Consider the following 17,962-nt stretch of genomic DNA (forward strand, 5'->3'; position numbering starts at 1 on the left):
TGAAGTTACAAGAAGATATGTGCCTGTTTCTTCTGTACTTGTAAATACTTTTTTTATCTGAATTAATCAAAAGTGTGGGGGGGAAACACAATACATTAAGGGTTCTGTAATTTGCACTGCTCCACAAAATAGCTGCAGCAAATGATGTATCATTGTACAGCAGCGACAATGACTGAAATGGAAACCATTAAAGAAAATGCACAATAATTGTGTTCTTAGGGGACAAAACCCATTAGAGGTTATTGAAAAGAGCAAAGAGAGAAAAGGGGTAGTAGGGCTGTTTGGATGTTAATAAGATTCCTAAGAATGGCGATAGTGCAGACAGGCAGTGCAATGTTTAGAAATAAGTGAAGGTTAATCATGGCAGTTCAGAGAATAGATTCTGTGACTGTGGACTTGAGGAGGCAGTGAAGAGGCAAACAGAGGGTAAGAGGGTAAGGCTACCAATAAAATCATACACAAAGAGGGAAATCTTAGTAGGATTCCTTCTATTGGTTTACTTAATTTATTTAAGATATTTGTATACCCATTACCCACCTTTCGTCTGAGCACCTCAGAACCCTTCTACTGTGCCCATTTATTTAATTACTTAATTACTTAATTTAGACCCTGTTTTTCTCTCTCCTCCACTTTTTTTTCTCTCTCCTCACAACAATCCTTTTAGGGAGCTGTGAGAGTATGATAAGCCCAAGGTCACCCAGTGAGCTTCCATGGCAGAGCAGGGATTCAAACCTAGATCACTCAGATCCTAGTCCAACAGTCTAAACAGTACATGACACTGACTTTCTAATGCTGGCATATTTACATTTTGGCATGTACATCAATTCTTTCTTGAAGTGGGATTTGTACTCACTGATGGAGCATATTATGGGTACCAATAATTGTTGCCCTGATCTCATTTGTTGTGGAGGGAACCAAAATCTCAGCAGGACCTTTCTATTCTTCTTTCAAGTTCCTTTGATCCTTAAATTTGTTCCTCGAGTATTTGATATAATCTTGGCAAAAGTCGAAAGACTTAAATGTAAGCAGCAATAGAACTATCACAATCCCTGAATATGAAGCAGCAGTTTGAGCTTTAAAGTTCATACCTATGAAGATGTCATGGAATCCCAAGGAATCCCATCTGTTGATCCAAAGCAAACATAGATCCTGGCTTCCAATACATATGTCCCACAGACATAAAGGAAGAGCTACCATTTAGTCATCCCTGTACAAATCTTTCTGTTGATTTTCAATTAATTTAGGCATTCCGTGAGTTTCTGGTGGTTCCTGCATCAGGATCTTGGATCTGTGGGTAAAGGTAAAGGTCCCATGTGCAAGCACCAGGTCATTCCTGACCCATGGGGTGACGTCACATATCGACGTTTCCTAGGCAGACTTTGTTTACAGGGTGGTTTGCCAGTGCCTTCCCCAATCATCTTCCCTTTACCCCCAGCAAGCTGGGTACTCATTTTACCAACCTCGGAAGGATGGAAGGCTGAGTCAACCTTGAGCCAGCTACCTGAAACCAACTTCCATTGGGATCAAACTCAGAACGTGAGCAGAGCTTGGATTGCCGTACTGCAGCTTACCACTCTGCACCATGGGGATCTGTGAGTAAGAGGATAGTTCCAACATTTGACAAGACTCCACTTTTGGGTGTGCTTACCTGCAGAATACCTTCTTGATATTTGATTTTCACAAATAAAATGTTGAAAAATCAACTTACCTTTCTCACAAAGCGCCTATTCTGTCTAGTCGAGCAACCAGTAAATTTCCATTGATGATTTGCTTGAAACTTAAAATTAGCAGATTTGTGAATGTATTTGTATCTGCTTTGCTATCAACATGAAGCATGGCAGCTGGCCAAGTTGTCCCTATTGGCACATGCTTACAATTCACTGGCTTGTTTGGGTTGTGTATGCCTCAGAGCCACCATGTGTGCGTCATTTACATCAACTGAATTTCAAGCATATGTGCTGCTTGCTTTTGCATGGGTATAGCTGGTGACATTCACTAGCCAGAGGCACATATCAGGTTGGATCCCGTGGAAAAGTTCTGTGATTGAAGGGCTTTGTTTTGTTTTGTTTTGCTGGTTCCCTCCTCTTGTAAAATTGGCTGAGACTCACAACTAAAATATGCCACAGGATCAGGCACTGCAGCAACAAGGAAGATTCACTCATGAACACACACATGTCAAGCAGATGCTTTAACCCTTAGCCAGAGCCCCACTCCTCCATCTGTGTGTTGCATCTGCAGAGGGAGGCGATTCCACGTTTCCTCTTTTACCTCCGGGTAATAGTTTCCTAATTCTAACAGATTAATGTCAACGATTCTGTATTATGCTTTAGGTTTTAATAACCCAGCAGTGAAAAACACTAATTGGTTGGTTGGTGTGGGATTTATTTTCTTTTCAATTCTTGCAATAAACAAGAGTGTTAAGTTTGCCTAAATTGGGGGGTGGGGGAAGCACCTGGTTAACAAGGACAGCTTCTGGACATGTATCTTAGAAAGACAAATTTTCTGAACAAGAGCCATCCGCACGCACACACACACAAAAAAAGTATGGTCTCTAGCCAGATTGTATATGTTAAATTTAACGTTCACAGAAATACCCCAGGAAAAATGCTAAGTTTTCATTTGTGCTGCAGGGTTGCTGGAAGGAAAATGCATTCTGACAGCCAGACTCTACGAGCTGAAATGTTATTATCAGCCTCTTTTTGAGACAAAAATAGAAAGCACTGAGGGGGAGCCATGCCATATTTAATTAAACCCAAGAAGTTGGCAATCTTACAATACTTAGCGCTTTGTCAACATCCTCGACTGACCCATCCAGGAAATCACATAATCCCATTAATTAAAAAATTATGAATAAAAAGACTGGGTGCCACCCCATGTACATTCTGACAGTCTAATGAATTAACTCAAAAGGATTAGTAAATAACAAGTGGGAACTGTAAGGACTTGTGAGAGGGATCTCATTTCCTTATCTCCCACTATTTCCTATTTCCCTTTCATAAAGGCCCCCATAATCTCTCCTCTTCTTCCTGCTTCCTGATTCCTTCTCTCCTTCTAGGGTTGCCAACCACCAGATGGAGCCTGGATATCTCCTGAAATCACAACAGATCTCCCAACTATTGAGATCAGTTCCCCCTTAGGGTTGCCAGTTCCAGGTTAGGAAATTCCTGAAGATTTGAGGGTGGATCCTTGGGATGGAGAGGTTTAGGGAGGGAAGTGGCCTCAGCATGATATAATGCCATAGAGTCCACCCTCCAACGCAGCCATTTTCTCCAGGGGAACTGATCTCTCTCATCTAAAGAGGGAGCTTTAGGGAGGCAGATTCAGGGGCGGTGATCTGCATCTCCTGGGTGATGATGTCACTTGAGGGTTGCCAACCTCCAGGTACTAGCTGGAGATCTCCTGCTATTACAACTGATCTCCAGCCAATAGATATCAGTTCACCTGGAGAAAATAGCAGCTTTGGCAACTGGACTCTATGGCATTGAAGTCCCTCCTCTCCCCAAACCCTGCCCTCCTCAGGCTCTGCCCCAAAACCTCCCGCCTATGGCAAACAGGGGCCTGGCAACCCTGCATCACTTCCGGCTTGATGCAGAAGTACCAGCATTGCCCCGGGGGGACACTCTAGCATGTGCCCCAAAACTCTATGGAATTATACTGCTCTGAGGTCTCTCCTCAAACCCCACCATCCCCAGGTTCTACCCCCCCAAATCTCCAGTTATTTCTTTGAGTCGGTAACCCTATCTCCTTTCTATGCAACATCTAGGCTACCATTAACTGCTCATTGGTCTTCAGCTTTCCTGAAGTGGAAACCTACAAAGACGTGAGGAGAGCATCTACTTTCCCCCTCTCTCACTATTTCCTCTTACCTCCCTGAAAGCCCCCACACCATCTCCCATTCTCCTGCTTACTTCACCCCTTCCCACCCAACAGCCAAACTACCTTTATCAGCACCCCTGTCTTCAGCCTCTACCTAGGAAAACTAAGGCCCAGTTATGTGGTGCTGGCTGCTGGGCCAGGCCCACTTGCATGCTAGGGAACCTTCAAGGACTTGTAGGGGATGCATCACTTTCCCCTGTATCCTCCTCCCTACATTATTTTCTTTTCCCATCCTTCTGGCAAACCCCATATCCTCTGCCCTATCTCTTCTTCTCCTTTTTATCCTTACAACAGCCCTGAGAGATAGGTCAAAAGTATGCGACAGGCCTTTCATCACCTACTGAGCTTCCATGACAGACTGGTGATTTGAACCTGGGTCTTCCAGACCCTATCATTAAGTTGTAACCACTACACCACACTGGCTTTCATATGGTGGCTGTTGTTGAACAGTAGCAAGTTGCCAGGTCTAGCTGAGTCATGTAAGTCAGGTAGGAGCAGGTTGCTTGGTGGTTGCTGCCAGGCCTGAACCAATGAATCTTCCCTCAAAGGCCAAAACAACCCTGAAAGGTCCCAGCCCCTGCCTCTTACTGACAAAAAGTGATCATAGAATCTGTGGTTGCCTAGCAACAGCCACTGATGGCTTCTGTGTCTTAAAGCTACAGGTACTCCTTTATCGTTTTGGTTTGTTAAACCCCCCAATGTTGTGTGTGTGTGTGTGTGTGTTTAGATTTCAGATTTTTCTGCAAACCTAGGGCATTTTTCAGGTTTGTAGAAAGATCAGTCTTGTCCATTCACAGCTCTAGTCACCGAATTTAAGTATCCAAATATTCGGTCAACTTCACTATTAGAATATAAGATATTGTGAGAGATCCCTTCTCTCTGAGTTTGCTTCTCCAAATCAAATGTTCAGACGTTGATACAGAAACAAAGGATTTATTGAAGACATCAGGAGATGAGACAGGCACAGGTAGAAAGTTGCAAGTGAGGCGCTTATCGGGGTTACAGAATATATTGACTCCAGGACACTGGGGCACTGGGGTTCACACTTATTGTTATGGGAAGTTACAAGCTTGGCATAATACAAAACATCAAACGGGTCCCAGGAAGTCTGCTGGAGCTATCACACTTCCAAGGCCGTACTGGCCTGAGGGAGTACCGACAGGAAGAACAGCGGGGGGAGATACTTGGGGCAATCAGGTCAGGCGCCTGAGACCAGAAGTGTGAACTGCTTTTATGAGTTCACAGATAACAAAGCAGGTGATGGAAAGCAGAGACACAGAGACCCTCACATTCTGCCCCCCTTAAGGCCCCCCTCCCGCGTCCTCGAGAGGACGAGGCTTATCGGGATAAGCGAGGTGGAACTCTCGAACTAAGCGAGGGGCCGCCATGTGGGGCGCGGCCACCCACTCGTCGTGTGCGGACCCAAGGTTTTTCCAACGAACAAAGTAATACAGTTTCCCTTTCTTCCATTTGGAATCTAAAACCTTGGATACTTCCAAATGGGTATCCCCTCCCACCACGGTAGGAATCTCTGGTTCGGGAGGGGGGTGGAACTGGGGAGCTGCCACATAGGGTTTGAGGAGGCTTATATGAAAGACCGGATGGACTCCCTTGAGGGTCTTTGGGAGTTCCAGTTCCACGGTAACCTCGTTGATCACCCTGGTAATGGAGAAAGGTCCCACATAACGGTCACTAAGTTTTTTGCAGGGACGAAGAGAGCGGAGGTTTTTGGTGGACAGATAAACTTGCTCCCCCACCTTAAGCTCCCATCCCGGAGACCGGTGTTTGTCTGCCTGTTCCTTGTACTTGCGTTTAGCCCTCTCAAGGTTTTTGAGCAGCCACGGCCAGGTAGACTTAACCACCTGTATCCACTCCTGAAGTTCGGGAGTGGACTGGAGATCTGGCGTGACGGGGGCGGAACCGAAAGGACTAAATTCCGTCCCGTATACTACTTGGAAGGGACTAAAGCCGGTAGAGGAATGGGGCGCATTGTTGTACGCATATTCGGCAAATGGCAGCAGGTCGACCCAGTCGTCTTGGTGGAAATTCACGTAGCAACGCAAATAACATTCTACCACCGCGTTTACACGTTCGGTTTGACCATCAGTTTGGGGGTGATAGGCGGAAGAAAGGCCCTGTTCCTCCACCCCCATCAAATTTAGGAAAGCTCGCCAGAACTTGGCTACAAACTGGACCCCCCGGTCGGAGAGGACCTTCCTCGGGATCGAGTGTAGCCTGAGGACGTGTGTGACAAATAGTTTGGCTAAGCCCTGAGCCGAAGGAAGACCCGCACATGGAACGAAATGAACCTGTTTGGAAAAAAGGTCCGTGATTACCCAGAGAACCGTCTTTCCCCGACTAGGAGGTAGGTCGGTGATAAAATCCATGGCTATGACTTCCCAGGGACGGGAGGGGTTCTCTAGTGGTTTGAGAAGCCCGGGGGGTTTTCCCATCCGTTTCTTAGCTGTGGCGCAGGTGGGGCAGCTGCGCACATACAGTTCCACATCGGATCTCATACCTGGCCACCAGAATTGCCTCCTTACCAGGTGAAGCGTCTTTACGAAGCCAAAATGACCAGCCAACTTGGCACCATGTACAAGACCCAAAACCTCCTTGCGCAGGGAAGATGGGACATATAGCTTTCCCCCTTGTACCCACCAGGTGTTAGTTCGTTCCATGCCAGAGGGGAGGAGATGGTGCTCCTCCTCCTGCAAGGAGGCGTCTCGGAGCCGCCGCTGGAAGGCTTCCGGGATACCTTTGAGCGTAGGGGGGGTCCCTGGTTGCTGGGTCTGGGATCGGGTAGTGACGGCTAAGCCCGGGACCTCCCCTCGCTGCTCGGGAGTGAAGAGGGAGTCGACCGGACGGTCGAAGTCGTTGCGATACTGGGGAAGTCGTGACAGAGCATCGGCTAGGGCATTTTCTTTGCCAGGAACATGCTTGAGAGTGAACCGGAATTTGGCGAAAAATTGGGCCCACCGAATTTGTTTGGCGTTGAGCTTTCTAGCTCCCTTGAGAGCCTCAAGATTTTTGTGATCGGTACACACCTCAAACGGAAGCTCGGCCCCTTCTAAGAAGTGTCTCCAAATGGTGAGTGCATGTTTGACTGCGGCCGCCTCCTTCTCCCAGATGGCCCAGTTGATTTCGGACTGGGAAAACTTTTTGGAGAAGTAGGCGCATGGTCGCAACCTCCCCCCTTCATCCCTCTGCAATAGAGCCCCGCCCATAGCCACATCGGAGGCATCCACTTGCACCACAAAAGGCTTAGTGCAATCCGGGTGAGCTAAAACTGGTTCGGACGAAAAAAGTAGCTTTAAACGTTCAAAAGCCTGCTGGCAGTGGGGGGACCATTGCAAGCGGGCCGAGGGAAGAGCGGCGCTAGCCCCCTTGTCTTTGGTACGTAACAGGGTAGTGAGGGGGAGCGCTACCTGGGCAAAGTTAGGAATGAAGTTGCGGTAAAAGTTGGCAAACCCCAAAAACTGCTGAAGTTGGCGGCGGGTAATGGGGGTTTCCCAATCCCGCACCGCCTGGACCTTATCGGGGTCCATTTCCAAACCCTGGTGGGAGATCACGTAACCCAGGAACGTAATAGAAGGTTTGTGGAATTCACACTTAGATACTTTAGCATATAATTTGTGCTCCCGCAGCCGCTGGAGCACGTCTCGAACCAAACGCACATGTTCTTCCATAGTCTCCGAGTAAATAAGGATGTCATCGAGAAACACTACCACACCCCGGAACAGCAAATCATGCAAAACCTCATTAATTAATTGCATAAAAACACTCGGAGCCCCCGAAAGTCCGAACGGCATGACTAGGTATTCAAACATTCCAAAACAGCTGGAAAAGGCCGTTTTGGGTTCGTCTCCATCTTTAATGCGAATGCGGTGGTAGGCTTCTACCAAGTCCAGTTTGGTGAAGATTCGGCCCTCCTTTAATTGTGCTAGAAGGTCGGGAATAAGAGGGAGGGGGTAAGCGTTAGACTGGGTGACTGCGTTCAGCCTGCGAAAGTCAATACACAGTCTTAGATCTCCCGTCTTTTTCTTCACAAAGAAGGCTGGGGCCGAATAAGGGGCCTTGGAGGGGCGGATGAAACCTCTAGCCAAGTTGACATCCAGATAGTCCCGTAATACCGCCTTTTCACTGGGGCTCATGGGATAGACCTTCCCTTTAGATAATTTGCCTTCCCCCACAATTTCGATAGCACAGTCCGTCTCTCTGTGGGGAGGCAGTTCGTCACATTCTCTAACATCAAACACATCCGCAAACTGCGAGTATTCGGTAGGTAATTGGGGAGAAATTGAGACTGGGGTGGGGGACCCTACCAGCGCGGCGGCCGGAGCACTGAGCACCCGTTCCTCATCGTGTAATCTACAGGGGTTTTCGGGAAACGTGAGCAGCCGCTTAACCCAGTCGATGGAGGGGTTATGCCCCCGTAGCCAGTTCATCCCTAACACCACCGGGGTTACAATAGGGGCGATGGTAAAGTACAGGCGTTCCCAATGTTCCCCCACAGACATAATCACAGCCGCAGTTCTGTGGGTCACCGGGCCCCGTTTAAAATCACTGCCGTCCATTTGGGAAAAACGGAGGGGTCCCGGGAGCCGCTTGCGCCGGACGCCCAGCTTCTTGGCTGCCTCCTCACTAATCATGGTGCGGGCACATCCCGAGTCAACTAAAGCGGGGAATTCTAAACGGGGACCCCCTTTGGGTAGGGATAGGTGAACCCTTACAAACACATTGTCCTCTTGATCGCTTACCATTGGTGGAGCTCCTTGCACAACGACAGGGACGGTCTGCTGCGGAGCCCCCTCTACAGCAGACCGACGGCGTTTTTTGCCGGTTGTTCCCACTCCTCCTCCTCACTGGAAGAGGGGGACGGGGTGGTGGCGATTGGAGACTCATCAGAATCAAAAGTGGTGCTTATAATCCGGGATCCCGTTGGGCCCATGGAGGTGGAAGCTCCATCCTGGGGGCGCGCTTGGAGAGCGGAGGGTGCGCCGGAGCGTCGGCCCGGTGGTCCGCTCCTGCGGCGGGACTGGTCATCGGCGGAAGCCTTCTCCGGTTCGGTCTGAACCTGGCGAGGAGGGGTTGGACGGCCCGAGCGAGAGGGGCATTGCGACGCAAAGTGTCCTTTTCCCCCGCAGGTCAAGCAGACACCGGTCTCGAAGCGTTTGCGGCGTTCAGCGGCCGAGGGGCCCCCGCTCCCTCCCGGTCGGAAGTCCCGGCCACGGTCACTCCGGGGTCTCGGGTCCCGTCCGATGCGCTGCTTGGACAATGTTAGGAGTTGCTTACGGTTCTCAATGTCCGCAGCGTGGCGGACCCAGCCTTCCACGTCTGGGGGGTTCCCTTGCATGAAGGCCCAATGTTGGAGGTCCGGGTTGAGACCCTCCCTGAAGCACTGTACCAGAGTGGCCTCACTCCAGTCCAGGATTCGGCTAGCCAGGGACTGGAACTCGCTTGCATACTGCGCCACCGACTTGGTCCCTTGGCGCAGCTGCATCAGGGAGGCCTTAGCCCGCTCACCCAGAGTCGGGTCCTCGAAACGGTTTCGGAGTGCGACCATAAACTCGTCTAGAGTCCGCAGCACAGGCGAGCGGAGCTCGTACTGCAATACCATCCAAGCGGCCGCCTCCCCTTGCAGTAAAGAAGCCACGTACTGCACCCGGGACTCCTCGGAGGTAAAGGTCCGGCCTTGTTCCCGCATAAAAATGTCCACTTGGACCAAGAAAAAGGTTAATTGGTCTCCTGACCCGTCATACGTGACTTTCAGGTCCCGACGGGCCGGGAGGGTAGGAGGTGCGGGAGGAGTTGCCGGTACCCCTTCCGGGGGATTACCGGTGGGTGGTTGTACCTTAAGCGCATCTAGGGCCGCGGCCATCTCACCCATCACGCGTTGCATGGTCTCAATCTGATCCTGCATGGCTTGGCGGTCCTCCTGCCACTGCCTCCGTTCTTCGTCCATCACAACTTCCCTGCGAGCAGGGTCCCCCTCGAGTCCTGTACTGGGGAAGGCCAACCGGCGTCCCTTTGCCGCAGTCCGGGAGAGAGACCAACCCTTGGGAGAGTCCAACCAATTGTTGAGGAAGTCCCGGGGACGTCCGTCCCGACCTTGGTCGGGGACAGGAGCCCTAGGTGCCTTCGGCTTGGCGCCCTCCTCCTTGGGGTCCGGTTTCTCCGGCACCTCGGGTTTCTCAGGTACATCGGGGTTAGGGGTGGTGTCCTCATCGGCTGACATTCTGTCCCGAGAGGTACAGCTGCAGTCCGAGAGGCAATGACTTGCAACTTAATGTGAGAGATCCCTTCTCTCTGAGTTTGCTTCTCCAAATCAAATGTTCAGACGTTGATACAGAAACAAAGGATTTATTGAAGACATCAGGAGATGAGACAGGCACAGGTAGAAAGTTGCAAGTGAGGCGCTTATCGGGGTTACAGAATATATTGACTCCAGGACACTGGGGCACTGGGGTTCACACTTATTGTTATGGGAAGTTACAAGCTTGGCATAATACAAAACATCAAACGGGTCCCAGGAAGTCTGCTGGAGCTATCACACTTCCAAGGCCGTACTGGCCTGAGGGAGTACCGACAGGAAGAACAGCGGGGGGAGATACTTGGGGCAATCAGGTCAGGCGCCTGAGACCAGAAGTGTGAACTGCTTTTATGAGTTCACAGATAACAAAGCAGGTGATGGAAAGCAGAGACACAGAGACCCTCACAGATATATTGTTACCCAGGCTATGTTTGTCAACTTCCAGGGAGGGCCTGGAGATCTCCTGGAACTGAAACTGGTCTCCAGACTAAAGAGCAGTCCCCCCTTTAGAAAATGGCTGGTTTGGAGGGTGGACTCTATATCATTATGCTCCACTGAGGGCCTGGGAACGTCACAACCTGGAGTTGGCAAGCCTAACACAGGTACATAGCATCACTCCCATTTTAACTTAGTATTCCAAATCGAGTTAGTTTTAATGACAGAGAAGGGAAAGAGATTGAGTGAATAATTTCCAGTCAATTTTGTAGATTAGGTGAGCCCAAACAGCAGGGAGAACTAATTGGAAACTCTGAGGTAACTAAGGATTGGTTGTTTTCCAGTAACTGCTGGAGCCCTATGTTTCACATGTTGGCATATTTTCCATGGAATAAATGGAAGTGAACCTGTTGCAAAATTACCAAAATGGAACATGAAAGACTGGAGAAAACTGAACAATGTGTACTAATGAATGTTGGCCTCCAATTTGCAAGGGTACCGAGTTTAATGCAAGGGAGAAAGTTTATGAGTCACATTTTTATCACAAACGGCCAAAGGGCACAGTTATTTAATGTTAGTAACATACCTTCATTCCTCAAGATGTTTCATAGACTTAATCCCATCATATGGAATATTTTTTGCTATAAAAATCTGGAACAATCTTGTCTACAGGAACACTCTACTCTGTACAAAATCCATTTGCTGGCAGATGAGGGAGGGAAGTGAAAACAAAGCCAGCAAATTTTATATTTTAAATTTAATTTACTTAAAATAATTAAAAATGAGCCTCTCTTTCAGAAATCTGGGATCCAGGGCAGGTCACAATATAGAATTAAACCAATAAAAATAAAATATGCCAAAATCCAACCATAAGACTCACAGAACAGTTTGCCACTTAATTCTATGCTGAAGCTCTTTTGTGAGGTCCCAATTAATCCTTTTCTAAGTTTAGCCATCAACAAGGAGGCCTTCCTCATGTTTTCAAGAAGGCTGTTTCATAAAATAGGGGAAAGAACTGAAAATGCCCATGATTAAGCCGTAGTTAATCACACCTTACTACAAGAGGGGTTAAAGAGCAAAGCTGCTTCACAGGTTTATTTATTTAAAATATTTTTATGCCACCTAAGGTGGAGAATGTAAAGAAACATTAAAACTCTTACAGAGCAATTCTGAAGGGAGGGGGTTATGCAGTGCCAGGGAATGGCACTGTGCCGCACCACCTCCAGAGCAGCTTGCAGTGGCGCAGTGTAGAAGTAAAAACAGATTTCCCACCAAGCCCTGAGAAACTCTCCATAGAGTTTCAAGGAGCTATGCCCCTTTTTGCAGGCATAACTTGATGCCTGCAAAAAAGGGCATTCCTGGGCCGAAAGGGCTTTGGGAGCCCCGGAAATGCCTCCCTGAATGCCAGCGTGAAGACTTGTGCTGGAAAAATGCTGCTGAGGAGGCGGCGGCAGCAGTGTCCGAACCTCACGCTGCCACTCAGTGCCCCTACATCTGTATAAGTGACTTTGCACCGGTGTCTGTGGCTCTTTGGACAGCGCAAGTGGCACTTACACCGGAGTAGGGGTCATGCTGGCTCCTAAGCATACCTATTTTCTCCAGGATCATAGGAGCATGCCTATTATATTGGCTGCTATGGAACACAGGCAGGATGGTGCTGCTGCAGTTGTCTTGTTTGTGGGCTTCCTAGAGGCACCTGGTCGGCCACTGTGTGAACAGACTCCTGGACTTGATGGACCTTGGTCTGACCCAGCATGGCCTTTCTTACGTTCTTATGTTCTTGTGTAAGAAGCCCCCCCCCTTTCAAGATTGTGTGGTTAAACAATTTAAAATGTGGTTAAAATCATAAAATAATTCAATTAAAGCACATAAACAAACAATACCTTGGAATGAACCCAGAAATTTATTGAGAGCAAAATAATAATTTTGAGGTACAGGTAATATGAGTCCTCTGGGCTATACAGCTCAGAATTTTTCACTAATTGTAGTTTCTGAATTGTTTTCAGGGGAAACCCCATTTATAGTTTGTTGAAGTCATCAAGCCTTGAGATTACTGCAGCATGACTTATTAAGGCCAGATCAGCCAAGTGGAAGAAGGGTGCTACTTGATACACCAGGCACAGCTGAGGGGAAGATGCATTTTTAGTGTCCTGCTATGTCGGCAAAAACCACCAAAGAGGAAGGTGCAATTCCCTCATCTTCACCAACCAACACCTCTTCTTCAAAGCCAGAGATCGCATCTTTTGGAGGAAGTTTTTCAAATAAATATACAGGTGCAATCAGCGGCACATTGATAACACCTTGCCCCCAAACTACAGACAATCTCACTTAAAGGTCTCAAACAGATATTAAATTGCATAGCAAAAACCATTGAAACCTGCAGACCTTCCAAACTAGATTCCAAACAGCAAACTCATCACTTCCTACTACAACTTTCTGCATGCAGCCAGACAGAAATGATTCAAACCATTTCAGAACTATTTCTTCAGTCCTGATACCACATTCCAATCACCTCAATTGTAGTGAATGGTCCTCAGTATCAAAGAGTGTAGCAACACCATCAGGGATGTATTTCCTCTACCCATTTGCAAATGCAGATCATTCACCAAACTACCAATGCCACCTCTTGCCCATACAAGCCCCCTAGACAGGCTGAAAATGATCAAGGGCAAACGTTCCATCCAGAAAACCTTAGAGTCACCCTGCCATCACCCAGTCAATCAACTTCCTCAGGAATAGTAAATTACAAACTGACTACCCAAACCTGCTTCTCTTTAGCAGAAAACATTTTCCCCAAAGCCCACCAACTGTTTGCTATGGAATCATTCCTGGAGAAGGAGGTTACAGTTATATAGTTTGTGTGTGCACATGCATGTACACTAGGGTTGCCAAGTCCTCCTTGGCCACCGGCAGGGGGTGAGGTGGTAGGGTTGCCAGATCCATGTTGGGAAACTCCGGGAGATTTGGGGATGGAGAGTGGGGAGGACAGGTACCTCAGTGTGGTACAATGCCATAGAGTCCACCCTCCAGAGCATCCATTTTCTCCAGGACATCTGATCTCTCTAGTCTAGAGATGAGCTGTAATTCTGGGGGTTCCCAGGTCCTACCTGGAGGCTGGCATCTCTAATATGTGCCAAGAAAGGTGCCACCATGACTTCATACCTTGATGGATAAGGATGCTTGTCACAGTATCACAAAACAGCCACTCCAAATGTTGGGTCAAGTTGCACAACCCCCATTACACTTGTACATTAGGCAATGGTCTGGAATAAAACATCCATAACCCATCTGCTTTGATGTGCAGTGCTTCTTCTCTGTCATTTCCCTTCATCTATGCACATCTTCTCCGTCCCAGCGCTTGCCTGCACAAAAGGGAACAATCTGGTATAACATCTGGGTTTTAATACCTTTCATCTCATTTCGAGAGACTCTAAAATTGTCTGCCTTTTAAATCTCATAGAGGATTTCACGAGTCATCGATAAACTCCAGCATCAAACATGCCACCAGAGTGCTGGAAGAAAATCTATGGGTCATAAGAACAAACATAAAAATCTTGTTCCTTGAAGATTAAAGTTTAGCTCTTCTCAACCCTGCTTGAACTTTCAATCTGTTCATTCCATAGTTACTAGAGGCCTATGCTGACATCTAATTTGACTTGTGGCAAGAGCTCATGACTTCATCTTCTCCCTAGTTGTTGCTAGCTTGGAGGAATTCATAGGGGCTCACATGTGTGGAGATAAATGCGTGTAGGCCAGATTTTTTATGCACAGTACATAGCAAAGCAGAGGTATGTAGATGTCCCGGGACGAGCCCCTCTTTGGGCTGTCCGGGCCGAAGTCAGCCCTCAACACACCCCGCGGAGCACCGGCCACTCACCTCGTGGGGGGGGACCCGGGCGAAGGGGAAGCCAGGCCCTTGCAGGACAGACCCGGGGCCGGCCGCTCAACCCTGTCTTCCTCCCCAGGGGACGGCCAAGGCAACGCAGGAGCGCAGCCCCCGGGAGACGGCAGCTGCGGGCGCTCGGCCCCAACACAGGCCGCGGAGAGAGAGTTGCGCGCCGCCCTGCCCCACCCCGCTCAACAGCTGGGCTTCGGGCGAGCCCGGGCGGGGCGGGGAAGGGCGCGCCGATCAGCAGCCGCTGCGGCTGCCACGTGACCCACCGCCGCCCATATAAGGAACTTCTGGGGGGGCGGGGCTAGAGGAGGAAGGGGCGGGACCTCTCTGGCCTGGAGGAAATATAAGGCCAGAGAGGAGCCTCTTCGAGGGACAGCAGGAGGAAGGTGGGGGAGAGGGAGCTGTCTCCCGTCATCCTGGCTGTTTCCGAGGGGGAGACCAGCTCAGATTCCCCCTCGGATTGGTCCGAAGCTGAGGAGGCTCCTCCGGCCGGGCCTTTCCCCAGGGCAGAGACCCCGGAGGCGACGGCTACGCCAGGGGGGCGTGACAAGGTGGTGGAGAATGCGGGCACGGGGGTAAACGTAACAAGGCCCCCACCCCGCTTGCCGACACCCCCTGGCTGGAAACCGCATCGGCCCCTGTTACGGCCGCCGGTATTGACTCTGCAGCCGCCAGGAAACTCCCCCGAGGCCACGATGGAACCAGCCGAGGCTGCCCCAGGGAACCCAGGGGATTTTGCCCAGTTCGGCCGCTGGCTGACAGAACATCACGGGCGCATGATGCAGGAGTTCCTGCAGCACCAACAAGAGGCCCAGCAACGACTGATTAGGGATATGACGCAGCAGCATCAGGAGGCACAAGCAGTAATGTTCCGCGAGATGCGTCAAGCCTTGGAAACCAGTCGCGGCTCTGCATCAGGTATCGGCCTCGAGGGAACAGGCATGACAGCTAAAGTGCCCTTGGTACAGCTAACAAAGCTGGGCCCTGAAGATGATATTGATGGATACCTTGAGGCTTTTGAAAGGACAGCAGAAGCCTCAGGTTGGCCAAAGGAAAAATGGTCTATAATCATCGGGCCCTACCTTACGGGCCCTGCCCAAGCCGCCCTCAAGGCGTTACCAAAAGACGATAGCAAGCGGTATGATCTCTTGAAGGCCTCCATCTTGGAACGTTATGCAATTTCCCCTGAAACCTACCGCTGCAAATTCAGGGCTATGCAATGGAAACGGGGAGAACCCCCCAGGGCCTTCGTAACCTCGTTAAAAGATGCGGCCTATAGGTGGCTACGCCCAATGACAACTGAGAGTGAGGCGGTGGCCGATCAGGTGGTGCTGGAGCAGTTAATAGCCGTGGTGCCCCCCAAGGCCTGGGACTGGCTCCTCTGCAATAAACCATCTACCCTACAGTCAGCGATGACTCTACTCGAGAACGTGTTGGCCACGGAGCCACGGGAACCGAATCGAGAGGGCAGTAAGTCAGACTGGAGAGCAAAGGGGACAGAGAGCCATCCTAGGGGTGGGAGAGCACGGCTGGCCCCACGAATCCCCGCATTCACTGGGCCCCGACCCAGATGGGGCCCTCCCGGGGCTATACAACCCCCAAACCCGCTACCTAGTGACGGGGGGCGAGCACAATCCAAAGAGGACAGTAAGAGTATGGATGGTAAGACCATGGGACCCTGTTTTACGTGCGGACAGTGGGGGCATTACAGAAGGGACTGCCCCATGATGGAGTGTGACCTAGGGTGGGAGGAAGCCATGCATGCGGAGACACCCCGCTTCCGTCCTGCGGCGCTGTTGGTGCCACTCCGATTAGGTGGCCGGAAAGTCTGAGCCCTAGTTGATAGCGGGTCTTCTATCTCCATGGTCAAAACCACCCTAGTACCAGCCCGGTTACCGGTAGTCCGGACGGCTACCGTAGCCTGTTTTCACCAGCATAGGGAGCAATATGCAGTGGTACGGCTTACGGTTATGTGGAACGGCCAGCCATATGAGATGGACGTCGCAAAAGTGGCACACCTGCCGTACCCTATGCTTATTGGGCGCGACGCCCCGTTCTTCGGACCCCTGCTGGGAGAAGTCCGACAGAAGATGGCACAGGAGGAGGGGTTGGCGATTGAAGCAGACGACGAGGAACGCCCAGGTACGTCCGCAGATACCGACCCGGCAGTTGGGACAAGGGAACCAAACCCCGAACATCCGTCGAGGGAAGATTGGGAAAGCGACCCGGAGTTCCAACGAGCCCAGGAGACCGACCCATCCTTGGCCAGACTACAAGAGATGCTGGCCGTGCGGGATGGGCAGACCGTGGATGACAGACGAGCCGCCAGATGGCCCCAGATACAGAAGATATGGGGCTTGTGGTATCGGGTCACGAGGGATCAAGGGGCGGAGGTTTACCAGTTGTTGATTCCCCAAAGGTATAGGCAGCAGTTTTTGAAATTAAGTCATGACCATTCCTGGGCGGGGCACCAAGGGGTGAAAAATACCCTAGCACGGTTACAACAGAGGTATTTTTGGCCGGCTATATCAAGGGAGGTCAAGCAATTCTGCCGCACCTGCCCCCGGTGCCAGAGGTGGGACGGACGTCCCCCACCTCGAGCCCCGCTACAACCCTTGGCAATCATTCAGGCTCCCTTTGACCGAATTGCCATGGACTTTGTGGGACCTCTGCCGCGGACCCCAAGGGGATTTCGGTTTTTACTGGTCCTTGTAGACTACGCCACCAGGTACCCAGAAGCCATCCCGTTACGCACCCTACAAGCCCCAGGGGTATGTAGAGCCCTGATACGCTTCTTCGCCCATGTAGGGTTACCACGAGAAATAGTGTCAGATAGGGGCTCGTCCTTTACGGCCTCTATCACTAAGGCCTTGTGCAAAACGTTAGGCATCCGACAACTCTTTGCGGCCATCGCACACCCTCAGACCGATGGGTTGGTGGAGCGCCTCAACCAAACAATAAAAACCATGCTCCGCAAGTTGGCAGGAGATCGACCACATCAGTGGGATTTATACGTCGACCCCGTACTGTTTGCTATTAGGGAGACTCCTCAGGCCTCGACTGGGTACGCCCCTTTTGAGCTGCTGTACGGGCGCAAGCCCAGGGGCATCCTGCGGGTGGTGGAAGGGCAGGTTGTCGGACAGGATCAGGAAGACACCCAGGGGCAAGAAGCCTCGGAGTACGTACGGCAGTTGACGGAGCGGCTGGCAACCGCCCAAGCTATAGCCGGGCAGAACCTAGCCGACGCCCAAGCTCGGCAGAAGGAGCGATATGATCGCGGTACTCAAAACCGACAGTTGGGGGTCGGGACCCAGGTATTAGTGCGGGGAAGGGTATTTGGCCCCGGGGAGAAAGAGTTATGGAAAGGACCCTACAAAGTGAGGCAGGTGTTGGGACCCTGCTCGTACGAGGTCCAGTGTGGCGACCAACCCCGACAGCGGAAACGG

Source organism: Euleptes europaea, chromosome 5 (genome assembly GCF_029931775.1).
Source record: "Euleptes europaea isolate rEulEur1 chromosome 5, rEulEur1.hap1, whole genome shotgun sequence".
Lineage (NCBI taxonomy): Eukaryota > Metazoa > Chordata > Lepidosauria > Squamata > Sphaerodactylidae > Euleptes > Euleptes europaea.